At 45.4% G+C, this 19,116-nt stretch overlaps 1 protein-coding gene across 4 annotated transcripts in view; it reads right to left on the reverse strand.

Annotated features, from left to right (window-relative positions):
* MARCHF1 (membrane associated ring-CH-type finger 1) overlaps window positions 1–19,116 on the reverse strand; it is a 478,593-nt gene that overhangs the window by 307,981 nt on the left and 151,496 nt on the right. The gene's annotated exons all lie outside the window — the stretch shown is intronic.

Consider the following 19,116-nt stretch of genomic DNA (forward strand, 5'->3'; position numbering starts at 1 on the left):
AAAGACCTGTATACCTCTAGGGTTGACTACGATGACTCCCAATTGAATGACTACTTGGCTGACATATCTCTCCCCTCCTTTTCAACGGAGGGGCGTGAAGTGCTGGATGCACCTATCTCGGTTGAGGAAATTGCTGCAGCCATTTCACAAATGCCTGCACATAAGACTCCGGGCTTAGACGGTTTCCCGACTGAATGGTAATCACAATTTAAAGACCCTTTGTGCCCCTTTCTTTTGCAAACTTATAACAAATCTCTAGATGTCGGGATCCTCCCCCCAACTATGCGAGAGGCTTTGATTGTACTTCTATTAAAACCCTGTAAGGACCCACTTAAATGCGAATCTTACCATCCAATTCTCTTATTAATGTGGACGTTAAGATTCTGGCCAAAATATTGGCAAACCGTTTGAACACTGTAGTCACGTCCTTGGTCAATAGTGACCAAGGGGGCTTTATCCCCGGCAGGTCCACCAGAATGAATATCCGCAGGCTGTTTCAAAACCTGCAATATCCACACGACTGTCCTCCCACTCATGCTTTTGCCATTTGAAAGGCATTCGACAGTGTGGAATGGCCATATCTGTTTCGGGTGTTACAGATGTATGGTTTTGGCCCCCGTGCTGTAGCATGGATAAAACTCCTTTACACCTCCCCTGTAGCTCGGGTGTGGGTCAATTCCTCTATCACTGGCCCCTTTCCGATTACTAGGGGCACACGACAGGGGTGCCCGTTGTCGCCCCTCTTGTTTGCCCTGGCCATGGAGCCACTTGTGGTTCGCATTCGCTCCTCCCCCTCGATTAAAGAACTCCCAATTGCTAATATAGAGGAGCACATTTCACTTTATGCGGATGACACATTGGTGTATCTGGCTGATACTAATGAATCAATTCAGGCCCTGTTGGTGGAGATTAATACCTTTGGAGACTATTCTGGCTTCTGGGTGAATTGGGATAAGTCTTGTCTTTTCCTCCTAGATGTGGTTGAGCCTCCCCTGATTCACCCGGATTCCAAGCTTCAAGTGGTATCCTCCTTTAGGTACCTTGGGGTTCTGGTGCATGCCCCTTTATTTTTATATGTCGCTATTAACTTAGATCCTCTATTGGTCCGCCTTCAGGAGCAGACCAAGCAGTGGCTGGATCTGCCTCTGGATCTTATGGGGAGGGCCAACGTCCTCAAAATGATCTACCTACCGAGATTACTCTATATCCTTGCCAATTCCCCTTGCAAAATACCTAAATCTATTTTTAAACGCATAGATTCAATATGTACTACTTTCCTGTGGAAGGGTGGCTCCCCCAAGGTATCACTTGGAACACTACGTTTGCCAGCGCACTTGGCAGGCCTGGAATTTCCCAACTTCTTTCTATATTATTTGGCATCCCAGTTGGTGCACATCCATGATTGGCTGTGCCCGGTTCCGGCCAATGCCTGTACATCCACGGAGGGAGCCATCGCATCTTCTCTGGAAACCCTACATAATATTGTCTACAGAGGCCGGGTCCCCGATCGCCCCGGAACCTCCCTACTTGCCACTTCCCTTTCCTCTTTTTGTTATGTTGTCACTAAAGTATCCAGGCACACCTGGCTGAAATCTTCCAACAACCCCCTGTGGTTTAACCCTAATCTGCAGGAACTATACTCCCTTCCTGATCCCAATCGCTGGTACTCCAAGGGGGTTAAATATTTATGCCATCTGTACAATGCTCAGGGCTTTAAATCTTTTTCTCAGCTACTTTTAGACTTCAATTTACCAAGATCGTACCAATTTTTTTACTACCAGCTCAGGCACGCTATCCGTGCCCAGTTTGGCTCCCTGGATGATCCCACTGACCTGCCCCCATTGGAAAAACTGCTCAGACAGCCAGATCCCACTAAACTTGTTTCCACCTATTATGCAGCCCTAATGACTGACTTTAACCCCAGGTTTCACAAAGCTTAGGTAAAATGGACCTCTCTGGACATCTCCCTGGTAGACGAGGACTGATCAGAATTTAGTGATACGTATAAAACCTCTGTTATTGCTTCCCGGGACCGCATCATACAGGTCAAAATTTTCCATCAAACCCACCTCACTCCGGCTAGGTTACACAGGATGGGTCTCCCGCCCTCAGCTGCCTGTTTCTGCGGCTTGAACCCCCGGAAACGGAACAAAACCTTCCACAAAATTTGGGGTAGATGGTTGGCTAGTCCGCTAACCCTCTCCCAGCACTGATTGTACTACTCTTGCTTGACCATTGATCGGCTGTGCCTCACAGATCTCTAATGTCTAGACCTCCGCTTTTGCTATATCCAGGTATTATACCTGATCATTTTTCCACTGTGCCTACTTTATATTTTGCACTGATGTCAGTTTATTTTTCTATGTTTGAGTGTATTGCCTAACCTTTATGACCAGGTTGTCTGGTGTTTTTTTTTTTTTGTATGTTTTTCTGTTTGTTGGTTTGTCTTAAACCTAATAAAAATATCTTTAAAAAAAAAAAAACATGGGAAATGTTTATTTTCAGCAGGATGGTGCCACAGCGCATACTGCCAAAGCACCAATGGAAGTTCTTTGAAACATGTTCCCTGGGTGCCTCATTTCATGTTTTGGCGATGTGCCATGGCCCCCAAGGTCTCCTGACTGGTCGTCATATGATTTCTTCCTATGGGGGTACCTGAAGAGTCATGTGTACAGTCACAAACCCTGAATTTTGAATAAATTGAAGGCTGCAATCCAACAAGAGGTGCTCACGATTGCTCAACAGCTGGTGGCCGCAAGTTATTGGAATATTTTTCAAGCGAAGGATTGAAAGCTGCCTTCAAATGGATGGCCATTATCTAAATGACATTATTTTTCATAACTGAATAAATAACTCAAATGCCATGTCGTAACCTAGGTTTGTGTAAAAATAAATCTATTTTGAGTTGAAAATCTACGGAGTACTGTTTTTTCAAAACTGTCTGACTCCTGTTACCCTGTATATGGAACCTAGACACAAAAAAGCTTTTGCTCTGTGGCAGTATCCTAAAAGTTGATTTGTAGATATACATACGTAAAGTGATGTTAGCCTCTTAAGGTACCATAAATAATCAACAAGCTCACAACAGAATTTGTTTAAATTTAGTGCACAAGATTAAAAATATGTATATGTATTGAGACACGTGATTATGATACAAAGAGCATATTAAAAAAACACCTAACAAACCTTTTTACTTTATTCTGTTGTGATCTTGTTGATTATTTATGGTACTTTAAAAGTACATCTCTTTATGTATATATAGGATGTCTACAAACATTTGCTGAAACTCAGAATTATATGGATTTGGGCATTTTTTAATATTAACCACTTCCATACAGGGCACGTATACACCTTCCCGCCCAAGCCAATTTTCAGCTTTCAGCACTGTCGCACTTTGAATGGCAATTGCGCGGTCATGCTACACTGTACCCATACAAAATTGGCGTCCTTTTTTTCCCACAAATAGAGCTTTCTTTTGGTGGTATTTGATCACCTCTGCGATTTTTTTTTTGCGCAACAACTAAAAAAAGACTGAACATTTTGGAAAAAAAATATGTTTTTATTTTTTTCTGTTAATTTTTTTGTAAATAAGTAAGTTTTCTCTTTCAATTACGGGCACTGATATGGCGGCACTGATGGGCACCGATGAGATGGCACTGATGGACATCGATGAGGTAGTACTGACGGGCACAGATGAGGTGGCACTGATTGGCGGCCCTTGTATGCGGCACTGATGGGCACACATAGGCGGCACTGATGGGCACACATAGGCGGCACTGATGGGCACTCATGGGCGGCACTGATGGGCACTCATGAGCGGCACTGGGCACTCATAGGCGGCACAGATGGGCACTCATGGGCGGCACTTATGGGTGGCACTGATGGCTATTTATGGGTGGCACAGATGGGCACTGATAGGTGGGCACTGGGCATGGATGGGCACTGTGGGGTGGCACTGATGGACACTGTAGAGTGGCACTGATGGACAATGTGGGGTGGCACTGATGGACACTGGGGCGACACTGATTTACCTATGTTGCCAGTCAGTGCCCATTTGTGGGCACTGATTGGCATCTTTTTTTTTTTAAATGCTTTTTTTTTTTTACAGCCTTTTTTTTTTTATCTGCCCTTCCCTGGTGGTCCAGGGTGGGCTTCCCTGGTGGTCCATGTGGCGATCCGAGGGGGGGCTGCGCTGATAAACAATCAGCGCGAACCCCCCCTGTCAGGAGAGCCGCCGATCGGCTCTCCTCTACTCGCGTCTGTCAGACGCGAGTGAGGAAGAGCCATCAACGGCTCTTCCTGTTTACATCGTGATCAGCCGTGATTCGACACGGCTGATCACGTGGTAAAGAGTCTCCGTGAGAGACTCTTTACCGAGATCGGTGTTGCGGGGTGTCAGACTGACACCCCGCAACAACGATCGCCGCGATGCGCGCCCCCGGGGGCGCGCAGCGGCTCAGAATCCTGAGGACGTCATATGACGTCCAGTCAGGATTCTACAACCACTTTGCCGACGTCAATCTGTCATTGGCGGGCGGAAAGTGGTTAATAATCTAATTAGGGCCTGTAGTTTGCACACTTTGGTCCTCAATAGCTTATCAAAAATGGCTGCCGTAATTACGTAGGTCATGGTGCACTATTAATAGGAGGTGAGGCAAGCACAATGTATGCTCCAGATGATGTCAGAGTGACGAAATGCGTAGGGCGGAGTCAGCATACGTTCTTGCATCACTTCCAGTGTGCGTAGCTAGTTTCATGCCCAAAAGGGTTTTGCTAAATGTGAGTACATTTTCACATTCCTTTTAATGTAATAAAACGTTTTAATGCTACTACACTATTGGGCGTTCTTCTCTCATTAAAATTAATAAGGTCTTTGATTCCGTTGTTTTAAATACTGAGTGTTCATCAAAGTGCTTAGTGCTGGTGAAAAATCGCTGACCTATTGCCCTCTTCATATGGTGATCACAGCAATTTGTGACTTATCCATGCTCCTATTGTGGCTGCACTCACCATAGTTTCCTTCCCCGCTTGGGGTATGAGGTATTCACAGTATATGCCACAGTGTAGCACCCTGGAAGATTGAGAGAAGGACCATAGACACACTCCTAAACCCTGTGGACAGCCTTCCCAGAAGAGTTAAAGCTTTTAAAGCTGCAAAGGGTGGGTCAACTCAATATTGAACCCTACGGACTAAGACTGGAATGCCTTTAAAGTTCATGTGCGTGTAAAGGCAGGTGCCCCTATATTTTTTGACAATATAGTGTATATAAAGGTTCCATACACAGTGTGGAGCATCACTATATAGTGCAGAGCATTCCTATGAAGGAAAAATCTGATCCAGTAATATATTACTGTATTAGGAATATGACAGAACATCAATGAATGCAGGTGAGATATGACATCAGCGAAGTGACATTTTTGCTATAAATTATGCACTAGAGCACTGTTTTACTGTAGTCCATGGACAAGTTAGTTCATCTCATGCTAGAAAGCTACATAACTGTGAGGAAAATATATATTTTTTTCTTTTCATGAGGGATAGTTTAGTTCTAACCACAACATTTCATAAAAAATAATTGCTTAGGTTAAAGGGTATGCAATCTATTATGTACAAGCTTTATAGGGACAATGGATCTAAATCGGTGCAAATCTTTTATCAAATAAAGATTTTTTTAGGTAAAAAAAACACATGTTTTTTTTTTTTTAAAGGACAATGTGCTAAATTAGTATATATTTGCTGTAGAAATGGTACAGGCAAAACTATTAATCGGCTAGCTCTGCCTGAATGTTTGTGCCCTATGCCTCTTTAGTTTATGTGACCACCAAGGGAACCCAGGATAAGAATTTCTGCTAGAATGGTAAGTATATCAGTACTTACTTTAGCATTTATGAATTAAAAGATAAAGTCTATGCAGATTCTGAAAAAACAATGAACATGAATAAATTATTAAAGCAAAACTAAATCCTAAAACCACATTTTATAAATTGCACCAAGGAGACAACACTCCCGCACTGCACTGTATCTATGTAACAGAACAGAAACAATCCACATCATAGTTTAAATAATTACAAAAACAAGCAGATATCCTCCTAGCTAATCATCTCTTGTATATAGTTTAGCTGGAGTAGCTAGTGAGTACACATTTCTATCTCATCCTGGATAGTGATGGACAAACATCTGACGGGACGGTTCGCGAAGGCTAACCGCAAACTTTTGCAAATGTTCGCGAACCGCAAGTTCGCCGCGGGCCCCATTGACTTTAATGGCAGGCGAACATTAAAAACCTGCAGGTCATATTTGCAGCCACAAAATACTTACTAGCTGTGTAAGTATGGACATGGACACTGACCTACCAGAAGTATTAACCTCCCTGGCGGTATGATTCTGTCAGAAAAAACATGCTAAAAGCGGTACCATTATTTGCAAGGAAATTTGGCGTTTTATATTGTAGGTCTGTAATTTTTAGAAATAACTCACTTAAATCTGACCAAACAAGCTTCTAATAGGCATCCCGGGTATGACATTTTTTTAAAAACAAAATTATAAATTATAATATAATAAATAATTATAAATAATTATAACAAATAATAATATAATTATAATAAAAATTATTCAATAATGTAATCAAATCAAAATCACTGAAATTTGCTCAGTTGCAGAATTGTTGCTGTCATTATTTTTTTTTTTTTATGACGAATTTCCCCACAAATCGCTATCGCACAATTCTGCAAGTGATTATAATTTATTATCGCTGTTTTTTAGCTGATCTAAAACTATTTTTGACATAAAGGGACACTTTTGGTTGCTATGGACAATCTACAGTTTGCAGGGAGAAAGAAACGTTTTTATTATATAAAATGACATGCATGACACAGGACAGACCACTAGGGACAGGGGGGGTGTGTTTTTTTTACATACAGTACTGTAATCTATAAGATTACAGTATACTGTATGTAAGGTGTTTGTTTACTTTTTTGAATTTGGCGCCGTTCTCCGTCCCCGTGCGTCGTAACGTCGCAGGGAACGGAGATCGGCGTCACACGGAGGCACTGTGTGAATCGAGCGAGGACCCACTCGCTCACACAGCGCGGTGGCATCGCTGGATCCAGGGACAAGGTAAGTAACTTGTGCCTGTGGATCTAGCGAGGCAAGCCCGAGTCTGACACGGGGTTTCCGCTCGCAGCAGGAAAATCTAACCCCTTGTCAGACTCGGGAAGACCGCCAGGCAGGTTAAGCGAAAAACTGGATACCGAAGTAAGTGCCGGCCATTACAGGCCCCAAAAATGAGCCGACAGGCATTCACCTGACAGCAAACAACTTTGTATTCTGTGGCTGGAGGTACATTAAGCTATTCACCGGATACAGAAGTAAGTGTCGGCCATTACAGGCCCCAAAAATTAGCCCCAGGCGTTCACCTGACAGCAAACAACTTTGTATTCTGTGGCAGGAGGTACATTAAGCTATTCACCGGATACAGAAGTAAGTGCTGCCCATTACAGGCCCCAAAAATTAGCCCACAGGCGTTCACCTGACAGCAAACAACGTTGTATTCTGTGGCTGGTGGTACAATAAGCATTCACCGGATACAGAAGTAATTGTCAGCCATTACAGGCCTCAAAAATTAGCCCACGGCCACAGGCGTTCCCCTGACAGCAAACAACTTTGTATTCTGTGGCTGGTGGTACAATAGGCATTCACTGGATACAGAAGTAAGTGTCGGACATTACAGGCCCCAAAAATTAGCCCACGACCACAGACTTTCACCTGACAGCAAATAACTTTGTATTCTGTGGCTGGAGGTACATTAAGCTATTCACCGGATACAGATGTAAGTGCCGTCCTTTTCAGGCCCCAAAAATTAGCCCACAGGCGTTCACCTGACAGCAAACAACTTTGTATTCTGTGGCTGGTGGTACAATAGGCATTCACCGGATACAGAAGTAAGTGTCGGCCATTACAGGCCCCAAAAATTAGCCCACGGCCACAGGCGCTCACCTGACAGCAAACAACTTTGTATTCTGTGGCTGGTGGTACATTAGGCATTCACTGGATACAGAAGTAAGTGCCGCCCATTACAGTCCCCAAAAATTAGCCATTGGACCGGGGTCGTCGATCCTTGGTCTGTCGTCCCACCACCTCGTGGCCCTCCTGTCCAGGGGTGCGTGCTCCTGCAATCCTGGGTATATTAGGCATTCACAGGATAAAAAAGTGCAGGCCCCAAAAATGCGGCATTCAACGGACATAAAAGGCCTTTTATGTCGCTGTATTTACCTAAGACAGGGACCATGAATTGTTATGGGCGGTGGCGGATATTTGTGGCCTGTTATGAGGAATTTGAATCAAACATGGTCTACTGGTCACATGTGTTGAATTCCTCCGAGATCCATGCCTCATTCATTTTTAGAAATGTGAGGTAGTCAACACTGTTGTGTGCTTATCGGTCACGACCCCCCCTGCTGCGCTGAACGTCCTTTCGGACAGGACACTGGACGAGGGGCAACCAACAGTTCCATTGCAAATTGTGCAAGCTCTGGCCAGAGGTTAAGCCTGCCCACCCAGTAGTCCAGGGGTTCATCACTTCTCAGTGCGTCCACATCGGCCGTTAACCCGATGTAGTCGGACACCTGTCGGTCTGGGCGTTCCCTGATGCTTGATCCGGAGGACTGCTGTCGAATGGGTCGGCTGAAAGAATGATCTCATATCATTAGTGACCAACACATCTTCAAACCGCCCTCTTCTTGCAGGTGCTGTTGGATTGGTACCCGCAACTGTTTCTCTGTGAGATGAAATTCCTTTGCCAGCGCAAGCAAAAGCAGAATGTAGCATTTCTCGAAGCAAGGCCTGGAAGTGCTGCATTCTGATAGCCCTCTGTAATGATGGCAACATTTCCGCCATGTTTTGTTTGTACCGGGGTCTAAGTATGTTGCCACCCAGTACTGGTCCTTGCCCTTTATGCTTTTTCCACGGGGGTCCACTGGTTTATCGTACCAGTTATGAAACTCTTTTTCAGTAAATGTTGTCACTGTGTGTAGCAGAGGTAATGCAGCGAAAGAGACAAAAATTCTGCAGTACCCAAATACACCACCAGTCACAATGCTGCACAATACAAATCCACTATAATATGCTTTCTATATTAGAAAGTATATTTTAAGTGTATTACACCCCTATATACTTGACACCAAACAATAGTACACCTATACCAGTCCTTGAAAGGACTTTTGTGGACCTGTTAGGTAACGATTTGTGTCACTACAGTCTGTCCCTGCTCAGCACACAGCAACCTCTCCCTTCACTGGCAAAAAGTATATTGTAAGTGTATTACAGTAGGTGCACGCGATATTGTGTCAATCTCGCTCCCTTTCTCGGCGAGATTGAGCACCTACGAGCCCCATCGCGGGAGCCAGCGCCGAGCTGGCTTGCCGCGATAGAGACAAAGCCGTCATAGAAGCGACGGGAGATCCAACTTGGATTCCCGCCAATTCTACACGTGTGCGCGTTTGTTATGAATCCTGAGGGGGAAGTCCCCGCCGGATTTTAAATAAAAATCCGGCATGGGTTCCCCCCTCGGGAGCATACCGGGCCCTTAGGTCTGTTATGGGTTGTAAGGAGAGCCCCCCCTACACCGAAAAAACGGCGTAGGGGGTCCCCCTACAATCCATACCAGACCCGTATCCAAAGCACGCTACCCGGCCGGCCAGGAAGGGAGTGGGGACGAGCGAGCGCCCCCCCCCCTCCTGAGCCGTACCAGGCTGCATGCTCTCAACATGGGAGGGTTGGGTGCTCTGGGGCAGGGGGGTGCACTGCGGGGCCCCCCCACCCCAGAGCACCCTGTCCCCATGTTGATGAGGACAGGGCCCCTTCCCGACAACCCTGGCCGTTGGTTGTCGGGGTATGCGGGCGGGAGGCTTATCGGAATCTGGGAGCCCCCTTTAATAAGGGGGCCCCCAGATACCGGCCCCCCACCCTAAGTGAATGGATATGGGGTACATCGTACCCCTACCCATTCACCTGGAGGAAAAATGTTAAAGTCAATAAACACAACACAAGAGTTTTTAAAATAATTTATTAGTCTGCTCCGGAGGCCGCCCCCTGTCTTCTTTAGCTCTGTTTACCAGGGGGGGCTTCTTGTTTGACGTCTTCGGGTGGGGGGCGCTCTTCGCCTCCGTCCGGTTCTCTTCCACCGCCGGGGGGGTCGCTTTTATAAAAGCGCCCACTCCTCGGCGGGTTTCCTCCGACGTCTTCGGCGGGGGGTGGTGTGCTTCTTTTTCCGCTATCCGGGGGGGTCTTCTTTGGCTATCCGGGGGGTCTTCTTCACTCTCCGGGGGTCTTCTGCTATGTTCGCCGCTCTCCGCTGTTGACTCGGCGCACCCCGGTTCTTCCTCCAGCTGTCCGGTGCCTTCTCCTTCAGCGCTTATTAATTTTATTTATGGTACCTTAAGAGGCTAACATCACTTTACATATGTATATCTACAAATCAACTTTTAGGATACTGCCACAGAGCAAAAGCTTTTTTTGTGTCTAGGTTCCATATACAGGGTAACAGGAGTCAGACAGTTTTGAAAAAACAGTACTCCGTAGATTTTCTTCTACTTCTTCTTCCGTGCTGTGACGTATTCTTCTTCTTCCGGGCTGTGACGTCATCTTCTTCTCTTCTCCAGATGTTGACACACTGGCTCTTCTCGCTGAAATGACGGATGCATGGCTTGCATCGGACCTATATAGGCCTCACAGTCCCATCATGCTCTGTACCTACCCATGTGATACCTACCCACGTGGGTAGGTATCACATGGGTAGGTACCAGAGCATGATGGGATTGTGAGGTCTATATAAATCCGATGCAATCCGCGCACCCGTCATTGCAGCGAGGAAAGGCGACGTGTCAACATCGGGAGAAGAAGAGAAGTGAAGAACATGACGTCACAGCACGGAAGAAGAACTCACAGCACGGAAGGAGAAGAAGACGTACAGCACGGAAGAAGAAGGCACCGGACAGCGAGAGGAAGAACCGGGGTGCGCCGAGGCAACAGCGGAGAGCGGCGAACATAGAAGGAGACCCCCGGAGAGTTGAGAAGACCCCCCGGATAGCGGAGAAGACCTGTCGGGATAGCGGAAGAAGAAGCCCCCCCGCCGAAGACGCCGGAGGAAACCCGCCGGGGGGTGGGGGCTTTTTTAAAAGCGACCCCCCCCGGCGGTGGAAGAGAACCAGACGGCGGCCCCCACCCACCCGAAGACGTCAAAGAAGAAGCTCCCCCTGGTAAAAGAGCTAATAAAGAAGACAGGGGGAGCCTCCGGAGCAGAAAAAAAAATTATTTTAAAAACCCTTGTGTGGTGTGTTTATTAACTTTGAAATTTTTCCTACAGGTGAATGGTTAGGGGTACGATGTACCCCATATCCATTCACTTAGGGTGGGGGGCCGGTATCTGGGGGCCCCCTTATTAAAGGGGGCTCCCAGATTCCGATAAGCCTCCCGCCCGCATACCCCGACAACCAACGGCCAGGGTTGTCGGGAAGGGGCCCTGTCCTCATCAACATGGGGACAGGGTGCTCTGAGGTGGGGGGGGCCGCAGTGCACCCCCCTGCCCCAGAGCACCCAACCCCCCATGTTGAGGGCATACAGCCTGGTACGGCTCAGGAGGGGGGGGCGCTCGCTCGTCCCCACTCCCTTCCTGGCCGGCCGGGTAGCGTGCTTTGGATACGGGTCTGGTATGGATTGTAGGGGGACCTCCTACGCCATTTTTTTCGGCGTAGGGGGGCTCTCCTTACAACCCATAACAGACCTAAGGGCCCGGTATGCTCCTGAGGGGGGAACCCATGCCGGATTTTTATTTCAAATCCGGCGGGGACTTCCCCCTCAGGATTCATAACAAACGCCGCACACATGTAGAATTGGCGGGAATCCAAGTCGGATCTCCCGTCGCTTCTATGACGCGCTTGCTGGGATGTGCTGTCACTATTCCAGTGAGTGCGAGATGTCGGCGAGATCTCGGCACCATGTCGCCGAGAATCAGTGCGATGCTGTCGTGCTAAAAACACAATATCACAAACACCTACTGTACACCCCTATATACTTCACACCAAACAATAGTAAACCTATACCAGTCCTTGAAAGGACTGTTGTGGACCTGTTAGGTAACGAGTTGTGTCACTGCAGTCTGTCCCTGCTCAGAATACAGCAACTTGTCCCTTCACTGGCAAAAAGTATATTGTAAGTGTATTACACCCCTATATACTTCACACCAAACAATAGTACACCTATACAAGTCCTTAAAAGGACTTTTGTGGAAATGTTAGCTAACGATTTGAGTCACTAGTACTACAGCCTGTCCCTGCTCCACACAGCACAGCAACCTCTCCCTGTCTAATATACAGTCAAGTATATATATATACATATGCTTTGCATTCAGTGTAGCCTATATATACAGTGCATTCGGTGGTGTATAGTTTCTAATAAACTTCAGGTGGTGTACACAGTATATAATACAATGTTGTGTATTGTTGCAAAAAAAAATACCGGAAAGCCATCAAAGAGAGGCAGACACTCACAGGCCACTAAAAGAGGGCAAGTAGCCTCTGTGTCTACAGTCAACAGTGATGGTTATGGACATGGTGCATCCTCTGCAGGTGGCCATGGGGCACGCTTGTCTTTTTTTTTTGTTGCTGGCTGTATTATTGAGCCAGATCATGCAGAACAGTTGGTAGAGTGGATAACAAAGCCGTCCTCATCCTCCTTATCCTGTGTCACCCAGGCTCAGAGTAGTTAGCCTTCCAACGCAGGTGTCAAAATGGCCTATTCCACCGGCTCCTTGTCCACAGTCACTCCTTCCGTAGTCCCACCATCATACACGGACGAGTCCCCAGAATTATTTAACCACAGTGTCGGTTATATGCTGCTGGAGGATGCGCAGTGATTTGAAGGCTCTGATGTTGGTTCACAGGTTGAGGAAGAGAATAATGTGAGCCTAGAGAGAGGGGGTGCCACAGAAGGACAAGAAACTGGCAGTCATGTTCCCCCAGATACAGCATACTGCCAAGTTTGTTCCAGTGATGAGGAGGGAGGGGACGATGAGGTCACTGACTGTACTTGGGTGCCTGAGAGAAGAAAGGAGGAGGCACAACTCCAATGAGGCAGGATGCCCTCTAGGGGGCAGCTTAAGTGCAGCCACCCTATTGCATTACACTACAGAGCTCCGCAGGAGCAGGGCACTGCTGATTCCCCACTGACTTTTAAAAGTTCCTTGGTGTGTGCCTTTTTTGACACGTGTGCAGTAGATCGCTCCGTTGCTGTTTGCAACCTATGACTGAAGCGGATCAAGCGTGGCCAGAACAGCAGTCTCTTGGGCACCACATGCTTGACCAGACATATGCAGTCCGTTGACAACAGCATTTGAAAGACCCACATCATAGAAAAAGACGGACTTCTCCTTGCTCCTCATCTGGGATATCCAACCCCTACTATACCTCCAGTCCTCTCAAAAACCTGCACTGCCCCCAAGTACTTGCAGCCAATCTGCTTGCAGTACACCAACAACTGATTTTAGCAGGCAAATTTCCCTACCCCAGTTGCTGAATCGTAAAAAGAAATTCGGTCCCAGCCATCCAAATGCTATTTTTGATATAATATTTCACAGCAGGGCCTGTTCCTGCACCCAACAAGAGTAACTGTGAGGGGTTACAGTGTTCTGGCACCACCAACACCTAAGGCCCAGAGTATATAGGGCAGGCCGTATAGTACATATACTGCTGTTCAGAGTATATGGGGGCCTGGGGTACCCCACGTAATTTTATTTTCCATTTCGGTGCGTGGTTCCCTTAATATCCATTCCAGACCTGAAGGGCACACGTGTTATTCTTTGCACCATTTGAGCCAGATTTACTATACATGAAGCCCTTTGACATATTGTTGCATTTGATTGCTAAGGAAGGTAAAGCCATAGAACATCAATGTGTAAAGTACAAACTTTATAACACAATTCTAGGCACAGTAAGATGCAATTTGAATAATAATATGGTTATTGCAGTGCTCTAAGCTAACCATGAAATGTGTGCATTTATCTATTTTACAAGTAAAAGCACTAATGAAATACCATTACAATCCACCATGTTATTATGTCTAAAGTAAGAGCACTTTGAAAAACAAGGTCACAGTGCTATTGTGAGTGATTCTGCCGAGTATATGACATCTGCTACTAATTACCACACTAATCTGTTTGCAATTCTTCAACAGTGACAGCCCAATCTGTAAACAACAGCTAGCAAGGACTGGTCCTTTCTTTTTAACATTCAATAGGTATTCAGCTCTGTATCATCATTCCTTGTCAGTGACAAGCAAATACAAAAATGGATAAAAATAACAGTAATATATTAATCAAACGTTCTACACAAAATGTATTTAAATGTAAAAGTTATTTTCTTAGCTGTTTAAGTAGTACAATAAATGCAAAAATAGTAGATGATCCTGCCAGAAATCCATTGCTAGCCATACTTCCTCTATTACCTGACAATGCTGCATTGACATTTCAAACAATGTTCTAAGCCCAGTCTGGTGGGGCCCTGTATAAGGTTGACCCCCTCCTGCCCCTTTTATTATTCGGATGAGGAGAGGGAAATGGGTTCTGTAGTCCTAAACCACTTCTTGTCTTAGGGTGACAGCACTGTTCCTCCATAGATACAGTATAATGAGTGACTTGCCACCCTAGGATCACTAGATAAAAAGGGAAGGGAAAAAAAGAAAATAAATGCAGCCATATCTAAGAACTAGTAAATTGCAACGTACTAAGGCCCGGATTCAGATACATTATCGTATCTCAGATACACTACGCCGCCGTAACTTAGGGCGCAAGTTCCGTATTCATAAAGAACTTGCCCCCTAAATTACGGCGGCGTAGTGTAAATGTGTCAGTGTAAGCCCGCCTAATTCAAATGTGGATGATGTGGGCGTGTTTTATTTAAATTACTTGTGACCCCACGTAATTGATGTTTCTTACGAACGGCGCATGCGCCGTCCGTGAACGTTTCCAAGTGCGCATGCTCCAAATTACGCCGCAAACTGTCAATGCTTTCGACGTGAACGTAACTTACGTACAGCCCTATTCGCGAACGACTTACGCAAACGACGTAAAATACGACACTGTTCGTACGTTTCCGACGTCCATACCTAACATGACTTATCCCTGCTTTATGAGGGGTAACTTTACGCCGGAAAAAGCCTTACGTAAACGACGTAAAAAAATGCGCCGGGTGGACGTACGTTTCTGAATCGGCGTATCTACCAAATTTGCATATTCCTCGCGTAAATCTACGGAAGCGCCACCTAGCGTCCAGCGCAAATATGCAACTAAGATACAACGGCGTAAGAGACTTACGCCGGTCGGATCTTAGGGAAATCTATGCGTAACTGATTCTAAGAATCAGGCGCATAGATACGACCCCGCACACTCAGAGTTACGACGGCGTATCCGGAGATACGCCGTCGTAACTCGTATCTGAATCCAGGCCTAAATGTTTTTGTTTGGGTTTAGATATACTATTAAACAAAACCGTTTAAAACTGGATCAATGAATCATACATTGTCACTGTGAGTACACTTTTCAGTCCAGTAATAGGCTGGCCATACTTTATACAGTTTTCTTGTTAAATTTTCCCTTGGATTTATCAAAACCATATCATTTAAGATCAAACCTAAACATTTTCAATTTATATGCAAATGGACATGTCTTTGCACTAATCTAAAGTAAATTTAACAAGAGAATTGTATAATGTATGGCCAGCCTTCAGTCCTGCATGCAGAATGAATGTTTCCTCTAGATGTCACGTGTGTCACAGTGGGGTCTTTAGCACATGTTCCTCCCTAACTACCATTAGAGTCTACTGACTTGCATGCAGGGCCGTGACAAGGGGTGGGCAGGAGGGGAGGCTTCCCTGGGCACTGTGGTATCATGTAACGTGGGGGGCACCACAAGGAGGTTGGGGGAGGGGATTTGTGTTGGGAGTGGGGATTTGGGGGGCAGCAGGAGGTAAGAATCTCTCTAGGAGGGAAAATTTGGGGCTATGTTCTAGGAGTGGTGATTTAGGGGGATTTGTGTTGGGAGGGGGAGGAGAGAAGAGGATTTGTGCTAGGAGGGGGGATTTGTGGGGGTTTGTGCTAGAAGAGGTGATAGGGTAGAGGGGGAGGGGAATTGTGCTAGGAGAGGACTTTTTTTTGGGGGGGGGGGTATTTGTGCTAGGAGGGAGGATGTTGGGGGTTTGAGCTAGAAGAGGTGATATGGTAGAGGAGGGAGGGAATTGTGCTAGGAGGGGAAATTGTTTTTGGGGGGATTTGTATTAGGAGAGGGGATTTGTAGTGTGTGTGTGTGTGGGGGGGGGGGGGGGGTTGAAGAGGATGTTTAATCAGAGAGGAAATTTGAGGTATTTGAAGGGTAGAAGGTTTGTGCTAGAAGGGGTAATTTTTGGGGGGCATTTGTGCTGGGGGGCTTTCATCAGGGAAGGCGGATTTGTGCTGGGACTAAGAGGAATTTATGCTTTGAGTATTAGCATGCAGCTTAGTTTTTTTTTATTGTTTTTACTAGTATTGGCAGGGATCAGCAATTTTTAGCTGGACTGCGACATTGCGGCGGACAAATCTGACCCTAAGTGACAGTTTTTGGTGACCAGTGACACCAATACAGTGATCCGTGCTATAAAAATGTACGGATCACTGTATAAATGGACAATGGCAGGGAAGGGGTTAACACTAGGGGTGTTCAAAGGTTTAACTGTGTGCTAGGTAGGTGCTTTCTAACTGTCAGGGGGGCAGACTGATTGTGAGTAGAGAGAGATCACTGTTTCTAATCACTAGGAACAGTTGATCTCCCTCTCTTCCCCTTTTAGAATGGGGATCTGCCTTGTATATACAGGCAGATCCCTGTTCTGCCTCTCTTTACCAAGTTTGCGGGTGCAGGCTAATCGAATGTATCTAATGCATGGGCCTACATACAGGTACGTCAGTTTGCGCAGCGAGGCTGCCCTGCCACAGTATATTGCAGTGGGCGGTCCGGAAGTGGTTAAAATGCAGGACAAACTTTGAATGGATTGGAGTGTGCATAGTAAAAGGGCAAATCGCTTAGCAACCCAGCAGATACAATAGTTGACTGTAGCCCCCAGGCCTCTGAGAGGGACAGCAGCAAGTATATATGTCTCCAAAGCAGCAGATACTCGAGTAATGGAGGAGCAACCTATACACATCCTGAGCTTGTCCATCCTCCAAGGACAATTTCCATAAAATGCTGAGCACCGGCTGTTGCAGTGTGGAAATCAATCAACCACTACACCACTATCTGCGTCTCTAATAGGGCCGGTATCTGCTGCATTAGAAACACGTTTACTGATACAAGTTTGTTGATGTGACTCTAATGCCGCGTACACACCATCACTTTATGTGATGAAAAAAAACGAAATTTTCTGTGAAGTAAAAAACGACATTTTTGAAACTTCAATTTTCAAAGACGAAGTTGCCTACACACCATCGTTTTTCTCACAATGTTCTAGCAAAGCGAGGTTACGTTCACCACGTTTTTCCATTGAAGCTCGCTTCATAACTAGCTTCTGGGCATGCGTGGGTGTAAAAACGTTGTTTTAAATGACGTTTTTTGCGACACACGGTCAATTTCTGTGAAGTAAAAAACGACGTTTTGAAAAACGACACATAAAATTGAAGCATGCTTCAATTTTTTTTGGTCGTTTTTCACAAGACATAAAACAACGTTTTCCCCCACACACGGTCATTTAAAGTGACGTTTTTAAAAACGTTGTTTTTTTTCATCACATAAAGTGATGGTGTGTACGCGGCATTAGAAGGCCTGGACTGGACGCTGTTGCATCTGATGGTTAGCAATTTCTAATATGAGCTGTTTTATAAGCTCCTCAATTTTGCTCAATAACAGGTATCTGTCTTTTTTAGGTGCTTCCTGCATGGAGCACCAAGGTGTAAGGAGAACAGGCTCAGCTGGTAGTTTCAGTGATAAAAAATACACGAGAAACACAGGCACACGGCATAGTCAGGTTTGTCCTGCATTTTTATTGCAGGAGGTTTTTGTCCATTGTGTAACATAAAAATAATGTGCTTTTGTGTGACACTATCTTAACTCACGTCAGTTGTTGACTAACAGGGTGCCCAACAGGGTGCCCAACACCAATGCCGATACTAGGCCATCCAGCACTTAGGGCAAAGATGACAAACTACTGCCTTCCCTTAGGGTTAGGGTCAGGGTGCCCACATCCCTGAAATAAACCATTGCACCCAGGTCATCCTTTCCTGCTGCCCACCCCTTGTCCCTACCCTGCCCAACACAAATGGGCAGCACTATTTTTGTATTAATCAGTATATATATATATATATATATATATATATATATATATATATATATATATCCAACAGGTAGACACATAATCACAAAGTGATCTAAAGCAATATGTATTTCTAATGCCGCGTACACACGACCACTTTTTGTGATGAAAAAAAATGTCATTTTTTATCATGAAAAAAAATGTCATTTTTCCAACTTCATCATTAAAAATGATGTTGCCCACACACCATCGTTTTTGAAAAATTATGAACAAAGTGACGGCACTCGAAAGGGGAAGTTCTATTCACCTTGAAGCTGCTTTAGCTGATTCCTTGTTAGTAAAAGACGATTTGTGCTTTTCTGTCTGTTACAGCGTGATGAATGTGCTTACTCCATTATGAATGGTAGTTTTACCTCCCATCTCATAACTTGCTTCTGGGATATTGCCGCGTACACACGGTCGTTTTTTGTGATGAAAAAAAACGTCATTTTTAAAAACGTCATTTAAAATGATAGTGTGTAGGGAAAACGTTGTTTTATGTCTTCTGAAAAACGACAAAAAAAAATTCGAACATGCTTCAATTTTTTATGTCGTTTTTCAAAACGTTGTTTTTTGTGTCATTTAAAATGATAGTGTATGGGTAAAACGACGTTTAAAACAACGTTTTTAAACCCGCGCATGTTCAGAAGCAAGTTAGGACGCAAGCTTGAATGGAACAGAGTGCCGTCGTACATGCTGAACGTAACCGCGCTTTGCTAGAGCATTTTGAAAAAACGATGGTGTGTCGTTTTG

This window comes from Rana temporaria, chromosome 1 (genome assembly GCF_905171775.1).
Source record: "Rana temporaria chromosome 1, aRanTem1.1, whole genome shotgun sequence".
Lineage (NCBI taxonomy): Eukaryota > Metazoa > Chordata > Amphibia > Anura > Ranidae > Rana > Rana temporaria.